The sequence below is a fragment of the Leuciscus leuciscus genome (assembly GCF_965113295.1).
Source record: "Leuciscus leuciscus genome assembly, chromosome: 25".
NCBI classification, from domain to species: Eukaryota; Metazoa; Chordata; class Actinopteri; order Cypriniformes; family Leuciscidae; genus Leuciscus; species Leuciscus leuciscus.
The window spans coordinates 7,666,850-7,678,342 of NC_138724.1; the positions used below are offsets into that span (position 1 = coordinate 7,666,850).

The 11,493-nt window shown below is 37.2% G+C and overlaps 1 protein-coding gene across 1 annotated transcript in view; it reads left to right on the forward strand.

Annotated features, from left to right (window-relative positions):
• The window catches only part of LOC309490520 (uncharacterized protein), a 327,836-nt gene that overhangs the window by 198,124 nt on the left and 118,219 nt on the right, over positions 1-11,493 (forward strand). The window lies entirely within an intron of this gene.

An 11,493-nucleotide genomic window follows, 5' to 3' on the forward strand; every position in this document is an offset into this window, starting at 1 on the left:
TCCCTTGAAAGTGAGTCGAGAACATTTGATAACTGCGCAGAGAGAGGACCCAACTCTAGCTAACTGTGTTAAAGCTCCAGATCTTGGGCAAGCACCTAATTCTGGAGTTATGTATTTCTGGGATCATGGACTGCTGATGCGTAGATGGAAACCAGACGAAGATGATGAGAACTGTCAGGTGGTGCAGCAAATTGTTTTGCCTTCTGGCTACCGCACGCATGTGTTGAAGCTCGCTCATGAACACGTAATGTCCGGTCATCTAGGAGTCACGAAGACATACTATCGAGTTTCCAGATACTTCTACTGGCCTGGTATAAAGTCTGCTGTGTCTGTCTTTTGCAAAGCTTGTAAAGTTTGCCAACTCGCAGGAAAACCGAACCAAAGAGTTCCTGTCGCTCCACTTTCGCCAATCCCTGTGATGTGTGAGCCATTTGAACGACTGATCATCGATTGTGTGGGCCCGTTGCCCAAGTCCAAGGCAGGACATCAATATATGTTGACTATCATGTGTGCTGCAACACGCTTTCCCGAAGCAGTTCCATTACGCAACCTGAGGGCCAAAGCAGTGGTGAAAGAGCTGATCAAGTTCTGTTCCACTTTCGGCCTGCCAAAAGTAATCCAGACAGACCGTGGCACAAATTTCACGTCAAAAATGTTTGAACAGATTCTGAAGGAGCTTGACATAAATCATCAGTTATCCAGTGCCTACCACCCAGAGTCACAAGGTGCGATTGAAAGGTTTCATCAAACTCTTAAAACGATGCTGCGCAGCTATTGTGTTGAGACGGGAAAAGATTGGGACGAGGGTCTCCCCTTTCTTCTGTTCGCTGTGAGAGAGACAGTACAAGAGTCTCTAGGATATAGTCCAGCTGAGCTTGTCTTCGGTCATGTGGTGCGAGGACCGTTAAAGTTGTTGAGCGAGCAGCTGTTGACTGAACATCCAACACCTGTGGCTATCCCTGACTATGTCCAGTCTCTCCGCCAGAGACTTCAGAGTGCTCGTGAAGTGGCAGCAAAACATCTTGAAACCGCACAAGGCAAGATGAAAGCACGCTTTGATCAGAAGTCTGTTAAAAGATCTTTCCAGCCTGGTGATTCGGTTCTGGCTCTGCTACCCACTCCTGGTTCTGTGTTCCAGGCGAAGTTTAATGGTCCCTACATTGTCAAGAAGAAAGTGAGTGACACAAATTACATCATTAACACACCTGATCGCAGGCGTAAAAGCCGTTTGTGCCACATCAACATGCTGAAAAGGTATGTGACTGCACAATGCAAAAGTGAAACGAAGTGTGATAAACCCACAGATGAAACAAACTGTGTGACGGCAAGTGTGCCAACCTCCACTGTTGCTATGGTTACCAACTATACCATGGAAGAAGACGGATTGTGTAGCAGAGAAGTTCAAATTTCCTCCACACGTTTACAGAACTCTGCCATTCTAAACGACCTCAAGAGTTACCTTGCTCATCTTGGTGAAAGTCAAGCTAAAGAACTGACTGATTTACTGCACAAATTTCCTAGTCTGTTCTCAGATGTGCCTGGAAAAACTACAATGTGTTCTCATGACATTGATGTTGGAAATGCATCCCCGATCAAACAGCATCCTTATCGAGTCAATCCCCAAAAGCGTAATATAATGAAGGCTGAAGTGGAGTATATGCTGAAGAACGGATTTGCTGTGCCCAGTCAAAGTCCCTGGAGTTCGCCCTGCCTCCTGGTGCCAAAACCTGATTCCACCTATCGCTTCTGCACTGACTTTCGTAAAGTCAATAACATAACTAAAGCTGATTCCTTCCCGCTTCCTAGAATGGAAGATTGTGTGGATAGGGTGGGTAATGCGAAGTTTGTAACAAAGCTAGACCTCCTGAAAGGATACTGGCAGGTACCTCTGACTTCACGTGCATCAGAAATCTCAGCTTTTGTCACTCCAGACAATTTTCTGCAGTATTCGGTTTTAGCTTTTGGGATGCGAAACGCTCCCGCCACATTCCAACGTTTGATGTATAATGTGTTGGCAGGTGTGAAAAACTGTGAAGTGTACTTGGATGATGTGGTTATCCATTCACATACCTGGACAGAACATCTTTCCACCCTCGAGAATGTTTTTAAGCGTTTTGCCGATGCCTCGTTGACCTTGAACCTTTCCAAGTGCGAGTTTGCAAAAGCAGTGATCAGCTATTTGGGTAAGCAAGTGGGACAGGGAATGGTGAAGCCTGTCGAGGCCAAAGTTGTAGCTATTCTCGAATACAAGATTCCCTCTAATAAACGTGAACTGCGCAGGTTCCTTGGGATGTGCGGGTACTATCGAGCTTTCTGCCCAAACTTTTCCTCAGTTGTCTCGCCACTAACTGATTTGCTAAGCACTACAAAGAGGTTTGTCTGGACACCCAGTTGTGAGTATGCTTTTAAGGCAGCAAAAGACTTGCTCTGTAATGCTCCGATACTCAAAGCCCCTCAATTTGATGCCCCGTTTAAATTAGAAGTTGATGCCTCAGCTACAGGAGCTGGTGCAGTCCTGTTGCAGGAAGACAATTTTTGTGTAGAGCATCCGGTTTCATTCTTTTCTAAAAAGTTCTCAAGGTGTCAGCAGAACTATAGTGTTATTGAGAAGGAAGCACTAGCAATGTTGATGGCACTACAGCACTTCGAAGTGTATTTGGGTGGTAGTGTTGCTCCAATAGTAGTGTACACAGACCATAACCCGTTAATTTTTCTTGAGCGCATGTCCAATGCGAGTCAGCGACTTATGCGGTGGTCTCTTGCGGTACAAGAGTTTAATCTTGACATCCGTTACAAAAAAGGCTCCGAAAATGTTGTTGCGGATGCGTTGTCTAGATCATAACTGGTTTAATGATTATTACAATAACATGTGATTGTTTAATAGTGAAAGTGAATTGGTGACTGTTTATTATAAATAACTCTATTTATAATCTTAACGGTGGGGGTGTTACGTCCTGTGACGTAGTCTTGTGTTTATATTGTGTTGGTGATTGTTTTCTCTTTTTTTTTTCTCTCTCTCTCTTTCTCTCATGCAGCACTCCAAATCATCCGCAGCTGATGTTAATTAGCAGGAGCGTGGCTTTTCTGTTTGCAGCCTGTATAAAACCGCAAAGAGACTGTGATCGTCAGAATCCCTCTCCAGCTATCCCAGACATTATTGTGTGATTTGCTGTCGTAAAGAGATCTTATATTCCTTTGTGAAACCTGTTGTCTGAGTTCATTGACCATTTGGACTGTGTGAGTTTAAATGGTTAAAACCGTGTAGGGAGATGGGCGCCAATTTATTTGGATGATCCATCCCTAAACTTTTCTCTTGTTTATTTCTAGTCAGGGAGAGAGGTAAGATAATTGTCTTTAATTTTTCGTTTCTTTTGTTAGGCAATTTATTTGGGTTTAAACTTTAGGAAGTCCTTGTTTTGTTTGTTATTTTGGCCTGGCCCTCTCCTGACGATCTGGTTATTATTTAAGTTTGTTTGTCTGTTTGTTGATTTGTTTGCTTTATAAATATATTGGTTAAACCTTTTTAATAAAAGAAATTCATTGAGTATACTTTTTCAGTTTCCTTTTTGTTGCAAGGTGCGAATCAATGGGTGTTGTGTAGCTTTTTGGATAAAAAGGTGAACAGGAATTAGAGCTGGGATAGATGGAGAGGAGATTTCTCACGTTTATTTATTTACTTTTTGTTACATCATTTGTTACTCCCTCTTTAAACCCCCTAGACTAAAGTGGGAACGTATAGCAGTTTTTAAGGTGAAAATACATGTTCAACAATGACTTTTCAGAATATAGGTTACAACTAGGCCTACATATAATTACAGCATATTTTAAATTGGCCTCTGAAAGTCATGACCATTTTCACAATCACAATAGAAGTTGTGTTAGGATAATATTACACATTTCCTTCAAATAGTATTTTCATGTAGCCTACACTCCTACTGTAGCATATTTCTAAAGCATCTTTTTATAATTTAACTATGCATTATTTGTTAGAGAGCCCCTTCTGATAACACATTAAGCCTTGTGAATCTGACTGATATATATCGTATATATATCAACACACACTTTGCACATTATACATTATAATGTGTAAAAAAAAAGCTACTTTCAATCACCTCGCGCCCAACGACCTACCCACTGTAGATATTTAGTGGCAGGTGTCTTTTTGTCATAAACACAGGAATTTTGTGCAAATATACTGTCTGTTATTGGAAATGTAAAAAAAAAAAATTCTTCCACTTGCTTGGGCGAGAAAAAAATCTCTTGGTGTGACTAGGGCTCTTACTGGCGCCCCCCGGCTGTTTGCGCCCTAAGCAACTGCCTAGTTTGCCTATGCCTAGAAACGGCCCTGGCTACATGTGTGTGAGTATCTCTCTGTTCTGGAAATTATTTTGAGTATTAAAGAAACTTTCTTCATCATCCTGTTCTAGTCTGTCTTCCACTCAGCGCGTTGTGACAATAGCCAGAACTTAGAGTTGTTTATTTTTTTTACAACATTGTGTTATTATTTATTTTATTAACGAAATGTCAATCTTCGTGTTTATAACAGATCGAAGATACAATAAAATACAAAAATCTTCAAGATACAGCCTACAATCGTATAACGGATTGTCACCTTATAAACAGTCATTTGTGTGGTGGAATAAGCAATGCTATATGTTAGCATCTTATGAAAATTTATTTTGTGATTTTATTAGTTAATTAACTAATTATGCTAACTCAGTTTAATGTAAGAGCTGGGAACTAATTAGGCTACTAATTAAATCATGTCAGCTATTTAATGGGCTATTGATTAGAGTTGTCATAGACTAAATATTTTTCCTTAGGGTCATTCATTTAAGCACGGACTAATCGCATGTTTATATTCAATCCTGAGTGCAAAGCGCATGCATATTGCCGCAAAGCACCGGCAAAAGTGGGCTAATGATAATAAATGTGTCTGAAAAAATTACATAGCATTTTAATTGTTTATTAATAGTGTATTCTTAATCAGTGTTGGCAGCAAATTTATCTCCATATAATAGCTGTAAAGTAGGCTATAGATGCGCAGATGGCCTATAGCCTATATGAGTCATTCCACCGAAAGGGAATGTCTTTTCTTCTGTCCCCAGGAATAAAATAAAATAAAACAGCAATAAAATTGCATGAAAAATAACTCTAAAATACATTTTATTATTAAGCCTAATGTCCATTAAGCTAACTACAAATTTTAAATATATAATTAAAAACATTAGGATAATAAAAACTACATAGCACAAAAAGAAAAAGAAAAAAAAGAAGCATTTTCTGCATGTCCCCATTTTGGCATAATTGAGTGGAAAGGATAATAGTATGAAAATATGTTTGGAACATCTAACTACCGGAATTATGAACGGCATCTGATCATTGTAGACTGTAAATGTCATTTTTGTTATGTCATATAGGCTATTAGCTATTGAGGTTTTGTCTTTAGACCCATACAACGATATTCTTGTAATAGGTTATGATATAGGCTATTACGGTCGGTGGTTATAGTCCATGTCTTATGTTATGTTTCTTTCTGTTTCCCTTCTGTGTCGCTCTGCCTCTATGAGCGCGCAGCTCTCTTTCTCATAGGTTGACGGCAATGAGGAGAAGAAACGAGAGAGAGATGCGTTCCAGACAGAGAAGCAGCGTCTTTGTTCTATGTTATGTTTGTTTTGTTATGCTTTACGAATTATTTTCCGCATAGCCTAGTTGTTGTTGGCTATGTTAGATTATCTCAACCAAGCTTATTCAATGTCATTAGATTTTGTTAGCACAGACTGTTAGACCTTACCATTTTTTTTTTTTTTTTACAGTAAAATACTGGCAACACTGTTTTAATGGAAAATGGTATGATATTGTCAGAATGTGGCCTTTATTTAGGCTACCGCAAGGGTTAACACTTAACAGTGCAGTTATTAACAATAAAAACTGCTACTTTGGGTAAAAAATGTCGTCCTGTGTTCCGTCTTTCAAACTTCTCAACGTGCATGCAGTGTAAATAAAGCCGTTGCATCAATGAAATGATAAAGTTAGTCCACGGCGCAAATTTAATACGAAAAAATAGAAAATCTGTTATATTTCATTTATTCAAATGTTTGTTTCTGAAGTCACAATTTAGCACAATTAATTTAAAAAGGGGGAGAAAAGGCAACTATCCATTGATACTGGAATGTATTGCATAATGGCAGGCTGTCGCGCTAATTGCGAAGCAACAATCTCATGACAAACTTAAATAAAGTTTAAAAAAAAAACTATTTTCAACCCACCGTAATATGTTTAACAGTGTTTATTATAACCGAAAGCTAGTTTGTCCACAGTTACCTGTAAAGAAGTGTAATATATAATTTGGAAAAACGATGTATGGATTCCCGTCTCTCTATACGATTCTCATCACGGGCGCGCACCGAACGGAAGATGCCAGATGACGTAGGCTCATCGTATCCATGAGGTAAGCGCTTTTTCGCAATCTCATGAATAAATACAATAAAACGAAGGTGTGCGTCACCAAATTAATAGTCATGAGAATGATTACAAACAGTAACGACAGGCGGTGTCACCGTGACACAACACCTTTATTTTATTTGAATTATTCATGATAGAGTGACTCAAGCACTACGCTGAACATACCTCATCATGAGCCATCATGAGCAACGACACTGATGGAAGGGTAACTTCCAGGAAACTGAATAGATAGATCACGAGTGTATTAGCACTCCAAATCTATCCAACATTTTGGCGAGAATATAGATTAATCTCTTGTTCTGTGTAGTATTAATAAAATATATATTATTACTTTTGGTCCTATTCATGATTTCACAATGTAATATCCATTGTAAAAAAAGAAAAGCAGAAGTTCTGTTTCATTTCATTTATTAAAAATTCAAGCCAATCACTTTAGATTATTATTATTACGCATGTGTGTGTGTGTTTGTGTTTGTGTGTAGTGTGTGCACATATACATACAGGTGCTTCTCAATAAATTAGAATGTCGTGGAAAAGTTCATTTATTTCAGGAATTCAACTTTACAGGTGAAACTAATATACACTTTTTACATGCAAAGTGAGATATTTCAAGCCTTTATTTGTTATAATTTTGATGATTATGGCTTACAGCTTTTGAAACCCCCAAATTCAAAATCTCAGAAAATTTTAATATTACATGAAATCAACAAAAAAAGGATTTTAAATACAGAAATGTTGGTTCTCTGAAAAGTATAATGCATATGTACTCAATACTTGGTTTGGGCCACTTTTGCTTATGGACAGTTTCACCTGTTAAGTTGAATTCCTGAAAAAATCAACTTTTCCAAGACATTCTAATTTATAACCACCTTTATAGCCTATATATATATATATATATATATATATATATATATATATATATTATTTGTTATATTTTATTGAGCTTGTTATCTTCGAAAAATACTGCAAAACAATGCATCTCAAATCTCAGATTCTTCTAAATTCTCAGATTCAAGGCTTAATGGTGTTAACAGAAGGGGTTCTCTAACAAATAATGCATAGTGGTTCAATTATAAAAAGATACTTTAGAAATATGCTACAGTATAAGTGTACATGTAAATACTGTTTGGAGAAATGTGTAAATATATTACACAATTTCTATTGTGATTGTGAAAATGGTCATGACTTTTAGGGCTTGAACAGTTATAGTTAACTGTCTAAATATGCCCATTTAAAATATGCTGTAATTATTCTGAAAAGTCATTGTTGAACATGTATTTTCACCTTAAAAACTGCTATTTACAAGCTTAATTTAGGTTCTCTGTGTTTGAGCAAGAGCAGCACCAAACCAGTAGGTGGTGCTAATGTCCCAAATTTAGGTACGCGTTAACACGTCATTTACGCGTTAACACGCAATTTACGCGTTAACGCGTAATGACGTGTTAACGCGTAAATTGCGTGTTAACACGTAAATACGCGTTAACGCAACAGTTTCACACGTTTTGGCCCTTTTGGCCTTCCATACTCTTGTTCTAGCTCTGGTTGATGACGTACGTACGTGTGTGTGTTTCCGGAAGAAGTGCCCATACAAGGAATCCCGCCCTTCATGGCGTCATAGGCTGCGTTCCAGTCCAAAATTGTAATGCCCTTCACTTGCTAACTTCCCTCCGTCTCGTTCACTCGGATGTACGTCATTGCGAGTGCCCACTACTGGCGGAAACTGCAATGGGCTGAATTGGAACGTCCTAAGCCCTTGATCACTTGGAATCAGCTGTGGAGTTGATTTATTATTTACATTTGTTTTCCCTTTAAGAATTTGTTTCATGCAGCATCCAAATGTATATATGGTTTTTGGGTTGTTTTCAATTTAAAAAAATTGAATTAATATATCATAGAGTTGTTTGTTGTGGTGGTGATTAGACGAGATATGTGGTGACGTCACAATCGTACTGCATTGTGGGACATATAGGTGCCTGAAGTGTACATATGAAGTAGACTCGCTCCCTTGGTCAAAATCGAGGGAACGAGGGTCTGTCCATCTAAACTTCCCTCGTCCACTTCACGAAGTGAAACGCACTTGAAAATGGCGGCGGGGATTCCCCCGAGGGGAAGTGCTTAGGGAAGTTCGCGAGTGCGTGTCTAAAAGTGGACTGGAACGCAGCAATACAAGGCCATTCTCGAAAGAAACTTTCCGAAATACTCAGAAATACTCGATCACAAGTTTTTGAAACTTTGGCCATGTTTAGCATGAGCATCCAACTCTTTAACGGTGTAAAGAAGTTAGAATGCATGGAATAGCATTATACATTCCATTTAAAGTAACCTTTAATTAAAAAAAAAAAGTTAAGATGAGAAATTATTTTATATTCAAATATTGAATTAAATTCATTATTGAATTAAAATAATTGAAATCATCATGCAACATCAAATCACAATTGTATCAAACTGAAATATCAGAGGTCAATATATGCAGGTTATAAAGCTTTTTAGATTTTATCCTCTTCATTTAAGCATATTATGTTAACACTTCAAGAAATTATGGGAGTGGAGATGACTGTACTATATGCTGAAAATAATGTAAAAAACAAAACAAAAACACCATATTGGTGAATACTTAATGGGTGAAGACTTTAAAGGAGTGATAATGCCAGATAATAAATTATTTTAAGTTTATAGTATAGTGAACATTATTATACAAGATAGCATATGCAGCACATTCTTTTGAAAATAATATGTTCTAAATAAATGTCATCAGTGACAATATTGTATTCAAACTTATATGAATTCAATCTTTAAACGGGTATGTGCACCACAAGCTAAATACTCTTCAGTCAAATACTCTGTAGGAGGCATGGACATTTTTTTTTTTTTTTCATTTATTTATTATTATTATTATTATTTACCCAAAACTGTTATTATCATAATAATTAAGTCTATTTTGAGTATGTGGCTGGTTGCAGGTTAGTTACAAATCCTGGGAAGACTTTTCATCTTTGTGGCTCTTGATTTTCCTGGAGACTTTCCTTTGACATGGCCACATGCCTCTCATGACCCTAAACAATCCTTGTGATCATACCATTAGAACAAAAATAGGCAATATTAAACAATAATTATTATCACTTTCTACAGACTATAACTCGAGATTAATTTGGTCATGTAATGACTGAAGTAACGAGAGCATATTTATTGTCTGGAAGTAAAGCTAAATGAGTCAGATATAAGGAAACATAAATAATGTGCAGGGCTGTTTTGTTTGGTAATGACAGGCATACCCACGTATATGACGAGGCTTTCAAAATGGATGCAGGATAAATGGAGGTGCATCATCATCTCGGGGATTTGCATACTGGCACACAGTGCTGGGTAGTAACTGATTACATGTTAACTGGGTTAAGCAATCAGATTCCAAAAATAGTACTTGTAATTAAATTAAATTATATATATATATATACATATACATATATATATATATATATATATATATATATATATATATATATAAAAATAAATAAATAAATAAATTTAGATAGATAGATAGATTTATAGATATATAGAACATCATTTATATTAAATTTATAATTATAAACAATGGCAGTAAATCATTAATAATTTATTGATGCTCCCTAATTCTTCTTCCTGTTTTAAATTGTTCTTTCTAAACACACATATCACATATACATACATACACACACACATATATATATATTTTTTTTTATTATTATTATTTTTCAGAAAGTCTTTTAGTTTTGTGAAACTGCACACACAGACCAGCCACTAGTCAGGTGGCTATAAATGGAAATTGAAGAGGCCACAAATCATTTGAACACTGGATTTACAGAAACCATTTTTTGGGTGTTTTCTCAACATTGCATCAAATCAACTCCTGATGAGCACATTCATTATTTGAATAATTACCCAGTAAGTAATTTGACCATGTATTAAAGGTACACTGTGTAGGAATTTCTCCCATCTAGCGGTGAAATTGTATTTTGCATTCAAACGAATAGTGCTCTCTAGCGCCTCTCTTTTTCAAATGTGTGTTGCAACTACGATAGCCGTTATGTACCAAGAAGCTATGCCAACATGTCTCCAAATAGCACTTCATCAATGTTCTACTGTTATGCATAATGAATTACACAACCAAGCAATTAAAAAAAGCTTGTAATTTAGACCGTAACATTGACTTACCTGTCAAGATGAAAAGCAGGCAACTTCAGCGTCCCTTTCAAAGTTACTTTTTCATTAGCTCTTTCCACCTGTGAAAAGCTATCCCGATGTTTATACTGTCTTTTTTTTTTTTTTTCACCAGTCACGTTTCCTTTTAAATAATAAATTTTTTTTTTTTTTTGTGCTTTTTTGGCTATGAGGATTCCTTCTCCTGTGGCTCAGCATAAGTATGATCCTGCATTATGAAGTACCGTGCAGTGCAGCCTTTCAAATTTGCCAGGGCAGTGACAAGCGCCTCACTGATCTCCTTTACCGTTTCAGCTGGTTTCAGTCATGTGACTCTGGGCGTTGTGGTAGGCTAGTGCTTTTTGTCCCTCTCTGCTATTATAGTTTTTCAAAATGGCGGAACAACATGGAAGCCTCCTTGGACTTACCCGTCCAATGTAAATATGTAAACACTTATGTCCTGATTTCTTCAAGGGGAGGGTCTATGGGCAGGTATATGTATGGGCTTTTTCAGATCTTTCAATTTAATGGACAGAATAAACTTGCACAATTTACATATGCATGTGCTCGGAGACTACGGAAAAGACATGGAGAGCAGCAGCTTTCGTTTCTGCTCTGACAGCAGTAAAATCACAGAATCATGTTAGAAATCAGGAATGGTGAGAGAAAATTGCACTTGTATGTTTTTCATCTTCAAACTAAACTTGGCTCTCCAGCTAACTTCAAATCCAGTCTGGCTAGTGCGCTTCCCATAATGTTTACACATGAGGTCAGTAAGCGGAGAGTAGATGCTGGTCTTTTATGGCTGTTTGAAAACATTAGACCACCTGAGCGTTCACACTGGGAAAGCAATTC